Source organism: Falco biarmicus, chromosome 12 (assembly GCF_023638135.1).
Source record: "Falco biarmicus isolate bFalBia1 chromosome 12, bFalBia1.pri, whole genome shotgun sequence".
Taxonomy (NCBI): Eukaryota; Metazoa; Chordata; class Aves; order Falconiformes; family Falconidae; genus Falco; species Falco biarmicus.
Window position 1 is genome coordinate 30,164,060 of NC_079299.1, and position 18,572 is coordinate 30,182,631.

The following is an 18,572-nucleotide window of genomic DNA, read 5'->3' on the forward strand; positions in this document are numbered from 1 at the left end:
AGTCCAAGTATTCCTTGAATGTCACAAGTGAAGAGCTGTATTATTCACAAAGTGTCCAGTGTTAAATCCTATTTACATGCAAAAGTTGTGCCAGCTTACCCTGAGGTTAAATCAGTGCAAACCCCTTCTGTGAGGACTCTTCTAAACTAATGAGAATGACCTCCCATAATTTCTTTAATTAAAGAACAACAACAACCTAAATCAAGATAAAACATGCTTCATATTAAATAAGGTTGGCCAAGCAAATGGGCTTGTATTGCTTGAAATGCTGATTACACTTTTTACACTGAGTGAGCTACGCAAGTGCTTTGGGCAGAGTATATCTCAGCCGTGGTTTCTGACTTCTGGTCGAGCAGCTGCAGCAGTGAGAGGGTGTTACACCTGCCCCCACCAAAGCTGACAGTGGTTTTGCCTCTGCCTGTGAGGTGGCCAGGGTCTCTCTCCAACACACGCATTTAGTGTTAAATCCCATGCACCACTTTTGATATTTCACAAATTCATATCAAGTGTCTGGATCAAGACAAAGCGTTATTTTTCATGAAAGTTACTCCCCTGCTGCCACTCTGTGTTTTTCAGAAAAGAATAAAACTGCACCATACAAGAGCAGCGAGAAAAATCCTTTATTTCAGAAATTTCATCTTCTAGAGTCAGGCTTTTTCTTGCATAAGGCTCTCCATAACTCTGGGGTCTTGTAATGTTGATCTATTCACCCTTTGTCTACAACATATACTCCAATTGCACTTACTTAATGGACGGCAAGGAATTGAGGAATTGTCAAATAAGAAAAAAAAACCAGTACTGGCTTCTTATTTCTCTGTGTATTTCTTATTAAAAAAAAGAAGAACAAAAAGGGTGTTTAAAAGGTACTTAGATTACACTTTCATTTGTGAAGGCAATGGCTATCCTCCTTCCTTTCATTGGTGATTCAGGAAAACACTGAAAACAGAAGTAGTGTTGTTTCCCATCCAACAACAACAATTTCACTGCAAATCTAGCGAGTGTCTAAGATCATCTTGTTTATCTCAACATATCCTTTTCTAATCCAGCTGTTTTCTAAATCTGTCCTGAGAGATGATTTTTCAGCTACTTTTCTCAGACCTAAACCATTCACTTACTCAAACCACCCGTTCACGTAGGGATTGGTGTTTCCTCATCAGTGCTCAGACCCACCTGGAAGGGGCTCTATGCCCGAGAAGCCAACCAGAAAAGTTGCCCCATGAGGCTATGGGATGTCGGTGGTGTTCACTGTGTCTGTATCTTACTGTAACAGGAACCTCATGAGCAAAATCACTGTGATTAATCCTAGCAGAAAATGTGGGCAAACCTGGAATGTGATTTTCTTCTCAATCGATATTATGGAGCTCCCACCAATCTTTTAATAATATTTTATTCATGGATGAAAAGATACTTGGGTCCCAATATATTTTAGGCATTCATATTTAGACCTGTAAATGAACCCAAAAATAATTGTAATATTTTATTGCCTGCTACATGTAAAGTATACACTCAGCTTACTAGTGTATAAATGAAAGATAAACTGCATTTAATCCCATTAAGCATTAAAATGTAAGCAAACAAATTGACGAACAAAATACAGCAGGATGGCAGAAAAATAAAATAAGCTCAGAAAATAATTGGTTCTAAGGAAGTTAATGAAAGTTTGTAGTATGCTTTTTATATGAATAGAGTTCAGAAGAGATTATTTTTTGAAGTGTTACTCACAAATCTCCCATATCCACAATAGATCTTTTGTTAACTGTACCTGCACATTTATTGTGTATGACAGCCTAATAAAATGAAGTCATTTTAATAAACATTGTATCGGAATATCCTATCTTCTCTGTGGCAATGTGAATTTCCACTACTGGAGGAAACATTTAACATTCTCACCATTTTAATACTTTTAATAAATATTTGCAATTCCTGTGATAACGCATAATGGCAGAAAAATGCATTGCCTCCAAAATTTATGTAGCTGTTGGCAGGTGGCCATTTTCCAATTTTCTGTCTCACTAATATACATTTATTATGTATTTCTAAGGATGAGTCTTTTTCCCCCAGTATTTGGCTTGCCATAAAATTGCTATTTCTTTTACAAGAAAAAGCGCTTGTGACAAAGAAATTCCAATTGAACCTAAAACTGACAAATGGACATCTGCTGGCCAAGCTAGAAAAGAAAAGCATTTGCCTGACATAGCTCTCAGTTTGATCCCTTCCCATCAGGTGAAGCCACAGTATGTTTGGATCAGAGACTCATATTCCAAACTGATAACAAGGATCAGTTCTCGCTTAGTAATATTTTCTGAAGTGTGACATTGCATTGCATCATGTTACGCATGACATGACATGAAGTAACATAACATTACATGATGGGTTATGACATAGGGAAGTAAGATGCAAGTTAATATTGTGCATTACATATTTTTTTTCTTCTAAATAGTTGGATCAGAGCACATGATGAGCTGTGAGTACTCTCTTCTCTGCTGGCTTTATACAACAGCCATCGTTACAGTATCTGAGCATCTACCAGCAGGTAATTAAGCCCCTATTGACAGCTGAAATCCTTGAATCCTTCAATAAGCACAAATCGTTCTCTATATTTAAGTAATAGTATTCATTTGAAGAGCAAGGGAGCAGTGGCTCTCTTAAGTATGAAGCATAAACAGGTGATAAGAAGTGGTAAAACTACTAAAATGATATATACTTATCCTCTAAATGGAAGAAAGCTGATTTTGTAAAACTCTTTATTGCGTTCATAACAAAGCAGGGGATATCCTATATCACAGCACATGTGCTTCTTGAAGATCCTTTCTGGTAGCAAATGATGTTCAGAGAGTGCGATTTGTTATCAGAGAGCTATTTACGATGGCCAAGATAGTAGGGCACTGAATGAATATCTATAGCTCTCAGGAACTGAAACATGATGGTGCAATAGATGGAAAGAAATATCTCAAACAGAGGAAGAGAACATCCTTACCAAAGGTGACTGCAAATTGAATAGTTTTTTCTTTTGTTTTTTTTCAAAGCTGTGGAGCAACAGCATAATCCAAAATAATAATATACTCCATGTTATTCAGTAATACACTTTGATTAAACTAATTCCTGAAATGATAAATGCAGTCTCCCTAGCAAAGGAGAAAGACTGTCCTGCATCTGTGCTCACAAGATCAGGAGAGAGAGATTTGCCTCATCAAATACTGTAAAACATGCTCGGAAAGAATTTCTTGTCAATAAAGAAGGAAGTGACAGAAATATGATTCGCTTTGGCACCTTCCATGCACTTCCAAACTTCAGGAAGCACAATCGCGCCCCACTGCAGGTGCACCCTGTGCTGGAGAAGAGATTCAAGCGAGATACATGGGCATGGCCACAGCAGTGACTGCTAAGTCTTTCTGCAAAGGGTCACTGCATCTTCAGCACCCAGTTTGAAAAAAGGGGCAAATTCACACCAGTTTGGGGTTTGTTTTTTTTCCCCTGGTGCAGACCTTACAGATAAATATATTGGTGTCATGGCACGTATAGACAGGCTGGCATTTGCTGAACCTACAGTGGCTCAGTGAAGCTTGGCAGGTGCAATTAGGTGGTGGTATGAAAAAGAAGAAGAGGACCGTTTGCTCTGATGAAAGCAAGGCATAACTGCTGTGGCTAAACCCTCAGATTTTCACTGTCATGCCTGACAGAGTGTATTTGCTCAGGAAAAGTTGCGATTCGTGTTAGATTACTGGTTGGCATTTGACTGTAATTCATAAAGCAATAAAGGCTGCAGAGGGTCTAGCTGGGTAGGATGCGGCTGAGCAGTATGTGATAGCTGCTGGGGCACGCAGGCTCTGTCTGAGTAAATCCACTGCCATCTTTCTCTGTCTTGGTCAGGCACCACATTCATGTTTTCACCAAAGCAGCACAGTGACTTTTCATTACGCAAACTACTGTTGCTTCTCAGTCTGGGAGGCTCTCAAACAGCGTAGTGAAAGGGTGGCTTTCTCTCTCCCTGAACTAAAAAAGGACAAGGCTACAAACAGTTAACTGAGAAACAGGACTGGCTACTGTTCAACAGGTTAAATCTCTAATTTGCTGGGGAATTATGGGCAAGTTGCTTCATCACCTGCATTTTTGTTTTTCCCTTTACTTGACCTATGTTGGCCCCAGTTCAGGAAAGAATCACTATTTGGAAAAGTACTTACTGGACTTAATACGACTGTTTCAATGCTTTCCTGAACCAGTCCTGGAGATACTGCAGCACTGGATATGTAGAAGACAAAGGCGGATTTTTCACTGATGATTGTGGGCTTATGCCACTAGTAAAATTGCAGTTTGGAAGTGACAAGGTAAAAATTATCTGTTGGTTTGGTTTTGTTCTTTTTTTTTTAAATACAAAATTAGTTGTGACTAATCCTTTTTCATGAAAAGCATCTATTTTGAGGCTAATTCAGCTGAAAACCATGAGAAGTGGGTGCAAACTTTTCAGTTTTCTACTGGAACTTCTCAGCTGTGTGAAAAATTATGGCAGCCTTGAATACCTGCCCCAAAATCAAATTATTTTAAATAAAAAATAATTATACAAAATATTGTTTATATATATTTCTAAATGTTTACTTTATGTAATAAACAATTGAGAAAAAATATTAAATATTTATAAAAAGTATTTATTATAGGTTGGTGCTGTAACGTAATTATATAATACAAATAGTATTATATAATTATATGGAAATTTATAAGTATTAGGGATTCAGGAGAAAAAATGTCATGATTTTTCTTTGCAATGGACAACATTCAAATATTGGGGTAAGGAGATGAAGGCCCCTTCTAACCCCTCCTGCCACTTAAGTCAATGGCAAAATGCAGCTCAGATATCTGCTCATGAATTCTCTGTTTCTCAGTGGCAGAGTTTTCTACATACTTTTTTTGTCTAATTGATTTTTCTTCCTGAATTTACAGCTATGCTGCTTTTTTGGACTGCTTTGTGGACTTGCTCTCATGTAATATTTTATTGTGATTAACCCGTCTCATGCTAGAGAACTATCTGTGTTTTGTGTCCATTTATTTTTTTAAGAAGTGGAGGATACTTCATTAAGTTTTTGTGTTGCTCCTGTTCAATGCGAGTTGATAAGAACCAGATATTTGAAGAAATGGAGAAAAGTAGATTAAAGATTTCCTGTCCCCTCTTGGCTAGCTTTCTCTTAGATGAAATGAAGAATTTGTGAGCAGACAGAAGCAGGTGATACAATCGTTTCTCTACCAGTAAGCTAACTGTATCAGTGGTCTGAATCGTAACATCTTTCGATAATGATTTCCTTGTGAGAAGAATTCACATATACATATTTCTTACTCGGGTGCATGCATGCTGTTTCCTTAGCAATGGACTGTGGTTTATGGTCCAACTCTGCTGGGTCAGTTGTCAAAGTATAATAATTCACCTAAACATCTTTTTTTGGGGGTTGTACTAGTATTTTTGAATTGGGATGCTCTCCAAAAGACAGTGCATGGTAAGTTTCAATCTCACAGCACAAAGGTTGCCTCAGATGTGAACGGCAGGCAGATAACAGAAAACCAAGAGATTGCTAAAAAGACCAAACTGCACTTTACACAGATGATGCACTTGGGTAGTGAACCTGATCATCATGCAGAGATTTAAACTTGTGCTTATGCTGCCTCATAGCACCCCAACCCTTTTGAACCTCAGCCTCCCAGCCTGCAGGGGAGCATGTGCGTTCTCCCCAGCAGCAAGTGTGTTGCTGCTGATTTCATCCATGTTAGCGAGTTTAGTTGGCTTGAAAAGATTTCTTGGAAGTAACTTTTCATTACAAAGGGTGGCCATTAAAACAAATAGAAAGAAACAAAATCCCACAAAAACAAGAAAAACACCTGATAGCAGGGAAAACTGTGGCACTTCTCCATGAATATTCTTAAGCTTATACGTTTTGTAGGTATTTAATGTGATACCTTGTAGGAACAGACAGCAGCACATGATTGCAACAGCTTTAAAGAACAGCTTTTTTCTGTTGCTTGTTTTACAGTGTGGCCCAATAGTCTTGGTAACAGATATTGCTTGCACGGTATCACCATTTCTCTTAGGATAATCAGTATAGGTTGGTAACAATGCATAGCAACACGCAATTAAAAATTAATAGTGAAATGATTACATTATTCTCTTCTAGCAGAAAAAACCTCCACCTTACAACAAAAACCTTTAAAGCACTTTGGCTGTTTTCCAAAATAGCTAATTAATAGTCCACCTAGCACAACTTCTGTGAAGCAGACACGCTATTGCCAGGCAGGAATTGCTAACTGTCCGTCGAGGACCTGGGCAGGCGGCAGGGAAGGCTCTGCTCAGAGTCCCTCTGCACCCAGCACTGCCCGCACCACACCAGGAAAACTGCGCAAATGGCAACAGCATGGCAAGTCAGTCTCTTCTATCATTGGAATAAGCGGTGACATTCAGAACTGAGAGACAGTGTGTTGGGAAGTCTAGAGATTTGCTTTCCTCAACACCAAAACAAAGGCTTTGCAACGTTACATATATTATTCTGATCACAAAAGTATCTTGCATTAGGGCTTTCAGCATGAGATAATTGACCTTGACATTGCTTTCAGCTAAGGGCACATAACTCTTATCGCAGTGACTTATCTTGAAGAAAAGCATGCAACTGCAAAGAATATTTACTTACCATCTTCTCTTTTTTTTTTTTTTTTTTAATCTTGAAAACTGCACTGCAAGGACAAGTAGGCAGAAGTGTAGTGAGGGATGGAAGGTATTTTATGTGGATGAACACATGAAGAGGTGATTATGTACTGCTAAAAGTCTAATCCTTGGATAAACTACAGTTTGCTATTAATTCTTTGGACTTGCTTAGCTGCTGCTTAACATTTCCATGACTTAACGATTATATTCTTGAGCTAAGAGTAACTTTTCAACAAAATGTGTAGGGATTAGAAACATTGATAATTATATTAATTAATATTAATGGGAGTGACAATATTTGTAGTCATATGACAAACATGAGGAAAGCAGGGCTTTAATTTTATCAATTAATTCTGTTTCTAATTGCTTTCACTAGTCTATTGTCAGAACGTGTTCTACTTGCAACAAGGAATGTGTTAAGCGGGAAACGCAGACCAAAATTAAGGGGAAAGAGAGATGTGTATTTGTACATGATATCGTCTGTTATCCAGAAACACATTTAGCCTTGTTTGGGGGCTTTGCATTTTCTCCTATCTGTGTATTTATTACATATGCCAATCATCTGGACTAATGGGTTGAGTCTCAGTTGAGATAGGTTAGTAGGTAGAGAGGCAGTCAAGAGCAGAAAATGCCACTTAATGAAGAGCTCTCCAAATTATCAAATATCCTTCTTCCCACACCTCCCCATAGGTGCAGGATGAGCACAGGACAGCAAGACAAGCAGACCTTGGAAAAGAGCGCTCAGTGTGTATATCTATACTGACTACTCAGATTTGTTTAATTCATTTGATTGGATCGAAGCTGTCTCTAGAGGAAGGCAGAGAGCTGCAGTCCATTGGCCTTAATCCTTCCCGGTGCTCCCGTATCTTTATACTGCTCCACCAGCTCAACACTGCTGTAAAACCAACATAATCCACCCCCAGCGCTCCCTGGTGTGAGGGAAATCCCTCACCAGATCCCTTGCTGAGCATCACAGCTGCCACAGAGGCTTCTTGGCACCGAGAGGAAGGCAAAACCCTCCCTGCAGATGTGTCCACTGCAGGGCAGAGCCGTGAAATGATGCTCTTGCTTGATGTCCCAACAGTCTGAGGGTGTGCAAAACCCCAGCCGTAGGGGTGGAGGCATCCATCAGGAAAAAAAAGTCATATCCATAAGTTTTCTGCATGAAAATCTTCATGTCCTGAAACCACCCTCCTCAGAGAGATTTCAGCCCATAAAGAAATCTTAATGCATTGAAGTTTCCCTCTGCACAGAGCCCTTGCCACATAACGATCCAAGAGGCCAATAAAACAAATAACGACTATCTCCTGAGGCAGCCGCAATAAAAAAAAAATAAATGCCGCCATCTAAGAATTGTGCCTTTGATGGCTCTACAGGCATGGTATCAACAATCTCTACAACTGCTAATCCCCTCATGTGGTTTTACACTCACTGCCCTCTCAGTCTGTGCCAGGATGCTATGTGCAACGTTTCGGGGTCTGCTTTTCTTCTCCGCTCATCCCTCCTCTGGTCCTCCTTAGGGGTTACACCCCGTCAGACTCTGAATAAATATCTCACCAACCATTGCAGATACAGATGAAGGAAGCCATCGCCCAGTAAGTGCTGGTTTAGTGGCCTTTCGGCTTTTGCCAGCTAAAGAGGGAAAAGCCGCTGTCTGCTCTCCTTAGCTTTGTGGGTGTTGGGCGGGCACTAATGCAGGAGGGAAGGTGCCCTGGGGAGTTCTTCAGCAACACCCCAGTCGATATAGGGGTCTTGGTGATGAGGATGAGGAAATAACCCAAATTTCTGCTTCTTGTGGCCATCCCATTCCCCTCCTTGTTGATAGCCAATGCTGATCCCTTGCTTATTTGCATCTACGCATAGTTTTGGGATAAAATCAGGAAGCATGATTTTATCTTGTTGTGTAAGCCACCTTGTCAAAAGGCATTCAGGACAGATTCAGATCTTTTGTGCTGTGCTGGTATAAACGTTGCTGCTTCTCCATATCCCCATCAGGGGACAGAGCTCAGAATTAGTCCTTTTGTGTTTGTTTCCACTACACCAGGATGGACCTGTGAGCCTTTGCTTTTCCCCACGAGGAAGCATAGATTTAACGTATCGAACACACCAGAATTGCTTAATGAGTGCTCAGTGAATATTAATAAAAGTTTGGACGTGACTCAGGCTACAATGGATGAGAAGTTTGAAAGCTTTGGTTCAAGATTACAGGAGGCTGTGAGAAAATATGGTATCCAGCAGCTAGCATATAGTGCAGATATTTCACTATCCAGGGATCTCTAATTACTAATAATGTACAGGAACAGTATGATATGTCCTTACAATTGCAGAATCCTTTTCAAAGATAATCTTTAATAGTTTATTTGACAACCTGTAAAATTATAGAAAATTATTAGTCTTGGGAATTACAAAAATCCCCATAGTACAGTCAGACAATAAAATTATAATTACCTGTGGGTAATTGAAATTTAACTGTTTTTTTATTGTATATTACACATCAATAGCAACATAAGTTCAAGAGTGTCCCCCTCCCCTCCCTTTTCTTTTCCTTACAGAAGCGGGGAAAATGGACAACCCTGCTGGTAGCTTGTGAGCCCTTGTCACAGAACAGAGCTTGAACAATTTCGATTAAAGCAGTATGTTCGAGACTGTCATTAGACCTGCATTAAATTACATATCTGGAATGTTAAAAATAAAGAGTACTGAAGCTTATTCACAGCTGCCTGTGGTAAAGTATGTAGTCAAGGTTTTGATTATCTTTAAAGTTCTTATTTTTCTAAAACTTATTGTTTCGTCAAACAAATATCTAGCACATTTAAGAACAGTGTGAGCACATGAACAGAATTGCTTAAGATGGATAAAGCATTAGCATGTTTCCATTCTGTGCTTGGTAGTATTGTTTAGTACTAACAATGGTAATTTATCAATTATACAAGAGGGAACAAAGCTTTTCACCGTCTCTTAGCTCCAGAACTACCTATTAGGAGGCCCAAAGCTTGAGACCCCTTCCAGGCCTCAGGAGGCATCATTTAACGTTAGCATTTGCATTACCGGGTTTTGGCTTGTCCTCTCTTAGTGACCCCATGGAGGCTGCTCAGTACTCGGCACCATGGCACATCAAGACTTCCATGGCTTTTTTTTCTACACCAAGAAAATTATAACCTTTTTTCTTTTTCCCTGCTGAACCGGGGCTCTTGGTAATGAGGCACGACCGTTCACTAGCCCTCCTGTCTGTAGCCTGCTCTTCTTGACTAGTAGGTGAGACCATCCAGTCCACTCTTGCCATGTTGCCCGTGATGCTTTTAGGGATTTTTAGAAGAACAAGCTTTTTGGATGTTGTTTGGCCAGCATAAACCCTAAAATATGCTATGTTTGACAATTAATCTTCTGTGTGACTTTGTTATATACACAGATGCAGAATAACAGTGTTTGCCCCTATATAAGGATCAGACTGGCTAATTTTATTTGATTCTGTAAAGTGCTTTGTGATCATTATGTGAATATAACTGCACAAATGAAAATACCTCTGTTTTATTAAGAGTTTCAATTAAAGCATTTAATGCACAGATTTTATCATAAGAGAGGCATCACAAAGACTGAGTAAAACATGATGGCAAGCCAGGTATTGTTACGATTATTATTACTATTATTTGTGTATAATCTTTGAAGCGTTAACTGGAAACTGGGAAATGGAGCTCCTGAGCACCAAAGAACTTAGCAGGTTTTTTTGGAGGAGGCACCAATAGCAAACCACATCTGCCTGATGGCACAATGGTGCATAGAGCCCTGTCTGGAAGTCCGTGATCCTGAATGGGTTTTCCCATTTCCAGAGGTCAAAGAAGGCAAAAAATTCAGTTGGATCCATCGTTGCCTGCTTTTTTTTATTTTTTATTCAGGCACCTTTTACTCTTCCCACTGCCATTTTTCCCCTGCCTGTCGGTATGAAGGGCATCCCTGCGCATTAGAGCTGTGATGTGTCTGTTTACCCAGCAAAGCAGCTGGAAAGTTCTCATCAAAGTGGTATTTGAACGCCTTTACAATGGACTTGAGGAGAGATATTTTGCCTTCTTTGCTTGTCCTGTCCATCTGAGATTTTTAAGTGTCTTGGCCTCCTAAAAGCTAAAGGGGAGCATTCGTATTAGAGTTTAACCAAATATAAATCTTTCAAAAGGAGAAACCTCAAGAGGGACTGTATTGTCAAAGCAGTTAATGGTCTAAGCCACAGCAGAGAAGAGACAGAGCTGGCCCCAAATCAGGTTCCTTATGCCAAATAGCCATGATCTCACGTAACACAGTGAGATGTAGCTGAGTGGTTTTTGTTTTGCTTTGGCCGTTTCCTACTACTGACCCTTGACCAACACCTGAAGGCTATGGGAAAGTTTTTCTCCATCCTTATCTTGACCGTCATTCCCTGGCAGATTCCAGCTGCTGAGCTTAACTGCCCTAAAAAAGAAGCTGGAGAGCTCTCATCCGCTAGGATTTATATATATGGGATACTTGGAAGCTAAATCTTCCAGCCACTAAAAGGCACCATACTGTAAGACAAAGAGCAGGAGATAAATTTTCCTGCCTTTGAAATTTCTGTTCATGTCACCCACTGAGGCTAACTTTTACCATTTTGACTCCAGTGAGAAGAGCTATTCCGATGTGAGTGTCACACTCTGCACTGTGCTGCAAGGGTGAAGTGAGAACTAAGGATGAGTAGCACTGTCAGGATTAAAGCCAGGCCAAATTTTTTGTTTTGCTAAAACTCACTTTTTTGAGATAGAAATGGGGAAAATACTTTGATGCAACATGTTGAAAAGGACCAAAAAATTATTATTTGTTCCCACAAATATGTTTCAAAAAGAGAGACCCAAGCCTTATGGTAACAGGAAAATATTTTCAAGTGAAAACACAAGCATTTAGGGACAGAGATTGGCACAGAGTACAACATAACGGGAGGGAGGGTCCAAAGGGCTTCAGGGAGCTCCTCACAGAAAGCACCATTAATGATCTTCATGTTTCTCTCCATCTGGAGGGTGTTTGAGCTCACAAATGTTTACTTAAACGTTTTACCTAAAGAAAGCTGCGAGCTTCCAAATAATTTTTTTTTTTAAAGGGGTTTGGCTATTTTTCGTTCTCATGGATGAGGTTAGAAGGTTAATGAAAGAGTTAATCCCTGCCTGCCCTACTAAAGGGAACAGCTCACATTTGTGAGACTTCAAAAGCTTTTGGAGTGTGTGTGTATATGGATGTTGTTATTTCCTGCCAGCGCTGTCCCAAGAAGATGAGGCCAGGGGGCTGGTTTTTGGAAGAGGAGTTTGGCCTTTAAAGAAATTACCTGGAGTGAAAATAAAAAGGTTAGTGTAAAACATTTTTGAGAGTAAACCCCAATTCAATGAAGTTCTGGGTGTTTTTTCCTGTGAGGACCTAAAATTAAAACTTACTGGAGAGCAACAGAGGCCAACCACAGCATTTCAATGAAATGGCCCAGAGAATCTGTTTTTAAAAGTGTCATTACATTGGCTTAAACTTTTGAATATGTTAACAGTTTGAAAGAAAAAAAAGAAACCGTCAATTTAGGAAACATTCAGCAGAACCATTTCTCCTCAAATTGGAAAAAAAAAAAAAGTATATTAATGAGAAATATTGTATGATTTTACTAACTGGTTTAGTGGACCTAAAAAAAGTAAAGGACTTGGAGAGCATTCTGTCTGAAGAACATATGACAAACACCACTTGTTCCCGAATGATGGCCCAGTGAATGCATCTTTGCTAACCACTTTCATCTAGCTGGATCACCAGCTTCAAGCACTTTTCAATTCTGTGATACAAGTTGGCCCACTCCTTAATGAAACAGAACTTGCTCTTAAGCAGCGTCTTGTATTCAAATAAGGGAAAATGTGGCCAAAGCTTTGTTGCAGTCTTCAGTCAAAGGGCAAGCACATTACCCAGACATTTCGCTGCACTCAGCAAAGGGTTTTAGAAGTGCAGCTTTTCGGGCTTGTAGTTTTTGGGGTTTTGCCCCATCTGCCCATCTGCTGTGTGATGGCTACATGAATGGTAGCAGGCTAGGACAAAAACATCTTAGAGAGGGTGATTAATCACAGAACAGGCTTTTCCAAGCCTCTTCTCGTTGGTGTGGTGTTTTCATTCTTGCCATTTGCAACCACAGAAGGGTTTGAGGCCATAGGCAGAGAACATGCCTGCATTATCGCGTGCAGAGAGGGGTTGGACACTCCTGTTTCTTGCCTCCAGGCAGGTCTATGTTATGCCCAGCCGATCACAGCACCAAGCAGTTATTTATAAGGAGAGCTGGGTGTCCATTTGCTTTCTGGCATTGAGGGAATGCTTATTGTACAGCATAGAAAATTACCTCAGGCCCTGTTAGTTTTTTCTGGAAAAATATGCACTACTGTTTGGGTTACTTATATACCTCCATGACTCGGTGTCCCCCTGCACAGGTGAGGGTCCATGCTAAGAAACTGTGTAAATGTTATAGTTGATGTCTCCTGGCAGAGAAACAGCACTGCAATTTCTTTTTTCTTCTTTTCTTCCTTTTGTGTGAGGCTCCTGTGCTGCAAGCTAACCATTTCCTATAAGGAAATGGCATTGTGTTAAAGTTATATAGTGTATCATATTAAATTTTATAACAGTGCTTTGTGTTTTGAAAAGACTTGGGGGGGAAAGAGCATCAATCAGGGAACCACATTTGATAGACTTGGAAGGGGCCTCCTGGGTCATTTTGTCCAAGACCTCTATGAAACAGGAAAGCTTCTGCAAAATACCTTTCCCATAAATGTATCTAACCTTTTCTTAAAGACACTGAGTGATTGTGCCATAAACACCTCAAGCAGGTAAACTAGTCTGATTGACCTTACGATCAAGGAGCGTCTCCTAATACTGTGTATAAGGTACAATTTTCCATTCTTTCAACTGTAGCTAAGCAAGAAAAAAGGGCAAATACACAGTAATGGGCAACAATACAGACTGTGCAAACAGTTTTGCTTTCACTTTACTGCCATCACCTACCATAAATCTGGATGTACCATTGATACTTGGTTTCCCAGTGTAGTGTCTGTGATACTTGTAGTATCTATCTCACTTTGTCTCTGACTTTTGGAGAGCCAACATTACAGAGTGTGGAAATAACGAAGACGTACGAGCAGCACTTTCCGATTCAGAAAGCCATTCAAGACCCTGTGCCATATAGTTAAAGTATTTATTTCTATTTCCTATTTATTAGAATTTGCGAGTTGGTTCTTGTCAGGACTATGGGAGCAAGGGGAAGCACAGGGCTTTCTGTGTCTCCGTCAGAGTGTCAAAGAATAATTTTCATTCTCCTCCAACAATTGTGCATATTGAAAAATAAATACACAGTAGTTTAGCTGTTTGTTGGTGCAATAGTAATGCATTGTGTACTGGTTATGGCCCTCCACTTCTCTGCCTTCTTTCCCTCAGTGAATATTGGGAGGTGTCATTTTGTGTAGATGTGTTATTAAATCAGACACATTTCAAAGGGCTTCCTGAACTGCACAAAAAATATCTTTGGCTTGCCTGTCCCACCCCACCCCGTTTCTTTTTTTTTGCAAGTACTGAAGGATGGCGAGAGAGCTGAAGGCCAGCTGCTCTCCCACCTATTTCTGTCAGGTGTGTGCTGCTTATGGAAAGGGGTTGTCTTGTGGTGTCCATCCCACCCGGCTGACCATTAACTAACGCATTCTGGGCGCAGGAGCCAGTTAGACACCCTCCCGTGTATCCCTGCAGCTCCCAGGGAAATGCACGTCTTTAAAAGCTGAATATGCCACCTTGGCGGCAGCGAGGCACGGCTGTCAGATGAATGAACAACCATCTCACAGTCATACATCAGGTTTTATTGTTGTCACCAGCCACTTCCTGAACATACAGCACCAAACCCAAATGAGACACTGAAGGAGCCCAGTAAAAGCTTGTGAAAAGGTGTGGGACAATCAATATTTTAACTGATGCCCAGCAGGCCCAGCCAAACAGCCTTTCTTTACTAGACAATCTCGTAAGAATACTATTCACAACCTGATGCAGAGAAGCATATTTCAGACTAGCCGAGGAAGACTCTAAAGGAATTTCTTCTTCAGAAGAGCTGAGAAAGAAATTTTACAAGGTGCAGGTATCCTGAGCTTGATTTTCATGTGCGTTTGTTGTGCTGGGGTAGATCAGGCCATCTTCTTTTTTCTGGCAATTTTGTTCGTTTGTTTCACAGTTGTACTTCTCATACACAGAGGATGCTGCATAATGGGCCAGGAAGGCTGGAGCTGAGTCCTAAAAGCAAAAGACACAAAAAAGGTAAGATAACTTAGAAAGAATACAGTGATCCTGGGTTTGAAGACATGTCGGTGTCTCTGCATGTCCCTGGCCACACTTCTATGCTGTGCCTTCTTTATGCCTCCTGCCTCTGTGCTGATTCAGACTGGTACTCACTTGCCCTTCTCAGCTCGGTGCTAATAATTTCATAAAGAACTTAAATAAGCTCTGAAAAATATAGATACTATTTTTTAACTGCCTTTTCTATACAACTAACTAAATGCCATCCTGTCTCTGATGTGCAGAATTTAAAAATATTTGTTCAGTATTTAATCACATAGATATATGGGCTAAAATACACATCATCCAGTTGTTTAAGGGCAGACGCTGGTGAGATCTTGACAATTCAATCTGATATTATAAAATTGCAAGGGAATATCAAATACCTACGCCAAGAAAAAGAATACAGCTAACAGACCTGCTGTTTATTGCTTGTATTCTTTTCACCCATTGTCTTTTTCTCACTGAATCACCGAATCAAGCTTCCCTCACCAAAACAGACGAGCCAGTCCCAAACCCCAGCCCAGTCCTCATTCCCTTCCTGCATTAAACTCTGCTGTACTGGCAGCCCTTCTCTGCTGAGATGATTTGAAGCCCACACAGCATTTGCTTACACAGGGTCCTAGGTGCTTGACCCACAGGACAAAATCAGGTCTGCTTCCTTCATGCTGACCTGCTTCAGTCCCCCATATCCCCCATCCCCTAGACTGTAAATACTTGGTGGGGGGAGAAAACTGTATTTTTGTTCTGTTTTGTTAGGAGGGGGAATGAAGGCAAAGATGGCTTTTTTTTTTCTTTTATTACTATTATTTTTGAGGGAGGATGGTTTTTTAGCACAGATGAGTCTGACCTGTAACTGAGCTGTTAGGTACCCCTGAAAACAAAAAGTGCATTTCCATCAGGTGCTCCAAAACCAAACAAAAAAAAATTATATATCATAGAGATTTTCCTATCCTATTCAGTGCACAAATGCCAATCAGAAGCAAATATGGGGCTGTATCTTGCAATCCATTTTCATATTTACAACAGAACATGGCATATCATTTAATTTAAATTTGCAGCATGCCTAGTGTAATTAATGCTGTGCAGTGCCTAGAAAATCCTGATTTCTTAATGTGATACAACGCATGCATGCTGAGATCATTTTTTTTAAAGTACTGTATCATTTTGGAACATTAATGGGGAGGCACTTCCATTAAACAGGAGAAAGGGCCATGCTTACTTTCCCTTTTATGGAACTTCCATGCAGCTCCCCGAAACATGATGCAAAATACAGGTTTGGGTGTTGGTTTGGTTTCTTTTGTTGTTATTTTTTTTGCTGTTTTTTTTTTTTTTGGGGGGGGGGGGGGGCGAGAGGGGGGAAGTCAGAGATTTGATTTTCCTTTGACACAGCATGATGCCTGAATAGCCAGGCAGCTATTCCTAAATTATGTGCATTTCATTCCTAGGAGCTGTGAGAATTTTGAATGGGCTGTTGTTAAATACAGTACACAAGCATAAATACTCAAGGGAGCAGCTAACTGAAATTTTGGCATGAGCAGAAATCTGATATCTATCATGGTAGTATCTGAGCACATAATAATAATGCATATTGATTTGGCAGAGTGCTGAGAGAGGGGCTTTGGTGTTCTGGGGTGAGAACTGTTAAACCTGGGAGTATCTCGCGTGATTATAATAAGCTGTGGTATTTGTGTGCTGTGGTTTTGGCAGGGGCAGAAATGTTCACGTGTAATCTTTAGACTGGCCGGGGGTCTCATTTTTGGCACTGAACCCAAGAAATCGAATGCATGATAAAGATACATATATATTATACATAAATGAAGCATGGGGAATTTACATCTGTACCTGGAAAATCGGGTAACAAAAAAGGCAACGTGCTTGGCAAGAAGGGTGGAGGCCAAAAGCCCTTCAAGGTCGGGAGCTTTACTGCCCTGACTTCAGTGACCTTGGGTGTTAGTTTATCTACTTTATCAGGCAGCTATATGATTTGAATTGTGCAAAAAAGAAGAGAAAGTAATAAAAATAACCCAACCCCACAACAGAACCCCTATCATTTCACAAGGTGTCAGTTTCTAGCAGAATGTACTGTAAAAGCTCTGTTTAAAGACCTGTTGATAGCAAAGCAAATTCTTCAGGTCCTCTAAATAAATCTGTTCCTAAATATAATGCTTCAACTTCTATACTCTCATCTGACACCTGACAATTCAACCTTAAGAGTAATTGGTCCTGTCTTTGAACCTCTGCAAATACTGTATGAAGAGGGTGGACAATTTATTGATTTAGATTGATTTTTGTAAGCAGCATATGAGACAGATACGGTATCAGGTGTCACACAGTATATATTGCACTCCTCGAAAACATCCATAGGCGATGAGGCTGGGTTCAAGAATACGGGGAGGGTAATGTTCAGCGAGCACCTGCAGATGAAGCCACCCTGCAGCGTGATACCTCTCGGAGTAATAATTACCCAGGAGCGAGACGTCAGCCGGGAACAACAGAATTGGCCAAGTCTGGATTCCAGAGGTGTGCTAACATGGCTTTTCTGTTGGGAAGCCACCCTGAGCTATGTGCTGTCCCCACATGCAAGAACCCAAAGGGTTCTTCTAGTGCAACTTCCCAGCCCATTGAGCTCTTTCTATTGTCTGTGTCAAGCCTCAAGAAGGGGCTGGAGGAACGGGCGGCTACTGGAATGAACGGTGGGACATTTCCATGCCCATAACTGTATGTTTTAGTGCTGTGGTTATTTGAGAACATTACAAGACAGTGCAGTGGATTTGTTAGGAGTGAAAGCATTTGTGAACCGGCTGTTTAGGTTGTGACAAAAATTGCCATTAATAGCTGTGAGCCCCAGTAAAGACCTAAAAAAGCTATGGAAATAGCAGAACAAAAGACGACAGAAACAAGACGGTACAGAAGGTCTCATCACTAGGGATAGTGATTAAGATGTGAGACTGAGGGCTGTCCCACTTGTGTGCGAGTTTGGCTGGGGAAATGGCCCTCCTCTCGCTGTCTCGCTGCCCTCATCTATAATGAGGGAAAGAATAACTTTGCAGCATACTTTACATTGGCATTGCATGCTAACTTCATTACTGTTTGCAACAGCCTGTGCAATCCTCAGAGGGAAGGAATAATAACAAAGAAAAAAAATTATAATTACCAAGCACATAGTTTTCATCTGTAATCTTCATTTCAGGATTCACTATTTCTGATGTCAATATTTTATAACGGAAGAATGAGATATGCTAAGTTTCTGTTTGATGGAAGTAAATTCAGATTTCATATTGCCGAGGAGCTGAATTTTTAATACACTAGAGCAGTATGCAGACAGTCCCCCTGTTTGCTGCTCCTGCCGCTGCTTTGTACCAGTTCAGCGATGTTCCCGTGACCAGGCAGAAAAATGGAAAGAAGCTGCTCTGAATTTTCTGTGGGGTGACAGTACTTTGTCATTTAGCTCTGTCACGATAATTGGGAGTGTCACACAATGAAACAACACGACACCCCCCCGGTAAACGAAGAGTTTTCAAAGTAAGTGATGTACAGCCCCTGTCAACTGCCAGAGCTTTTGTTTGTTCAC

At 40.5% G+C, this 18,572-nt stretch overlaps 2 long non-coding RNA genes across 14 annotated transcripts in view; one reads left to right on the forward strand and one right to left on the reverse strand.

The window, feature by feature from the left end:
* LOC130157477 (uncharacterized) overlaps positions 1-18,572 on the forward strand; it is a 224,892-nt gene that overhangs the window by 185,553 nt on the left and 20,767 nt on the right. For 11 of the 13 annotated variants that reach the window (XR_008824896.1, XR_008824894.1, XR_008824900.1 and 8 more), the window contains one exon: positions 14,898-14,980. This is a non-coding gene — a long non-coding RNA (uncharacterized LOC130157477). The remainder of the gene's footprint in view (positions 1-14,897; positions 14,981-18,572) is intronic. The other 2 variants (XR_008824895.1, XR_008824906.1) reach the window with 1 other exon arrangement.
* LOC130157480 (uncharacterized) lies at positions 14,512-18,559 on the reverse strand. The gene is made up of 2 exons (XR_008824910.1): positions 18,156-18,559; positions 14,512-14,956 (listed from the first exon to the last, which is right to left on the reverse strand). It is a non-coding gene; the product is annotated as an uncharacterized LOC130157480 (long non-coding RNA).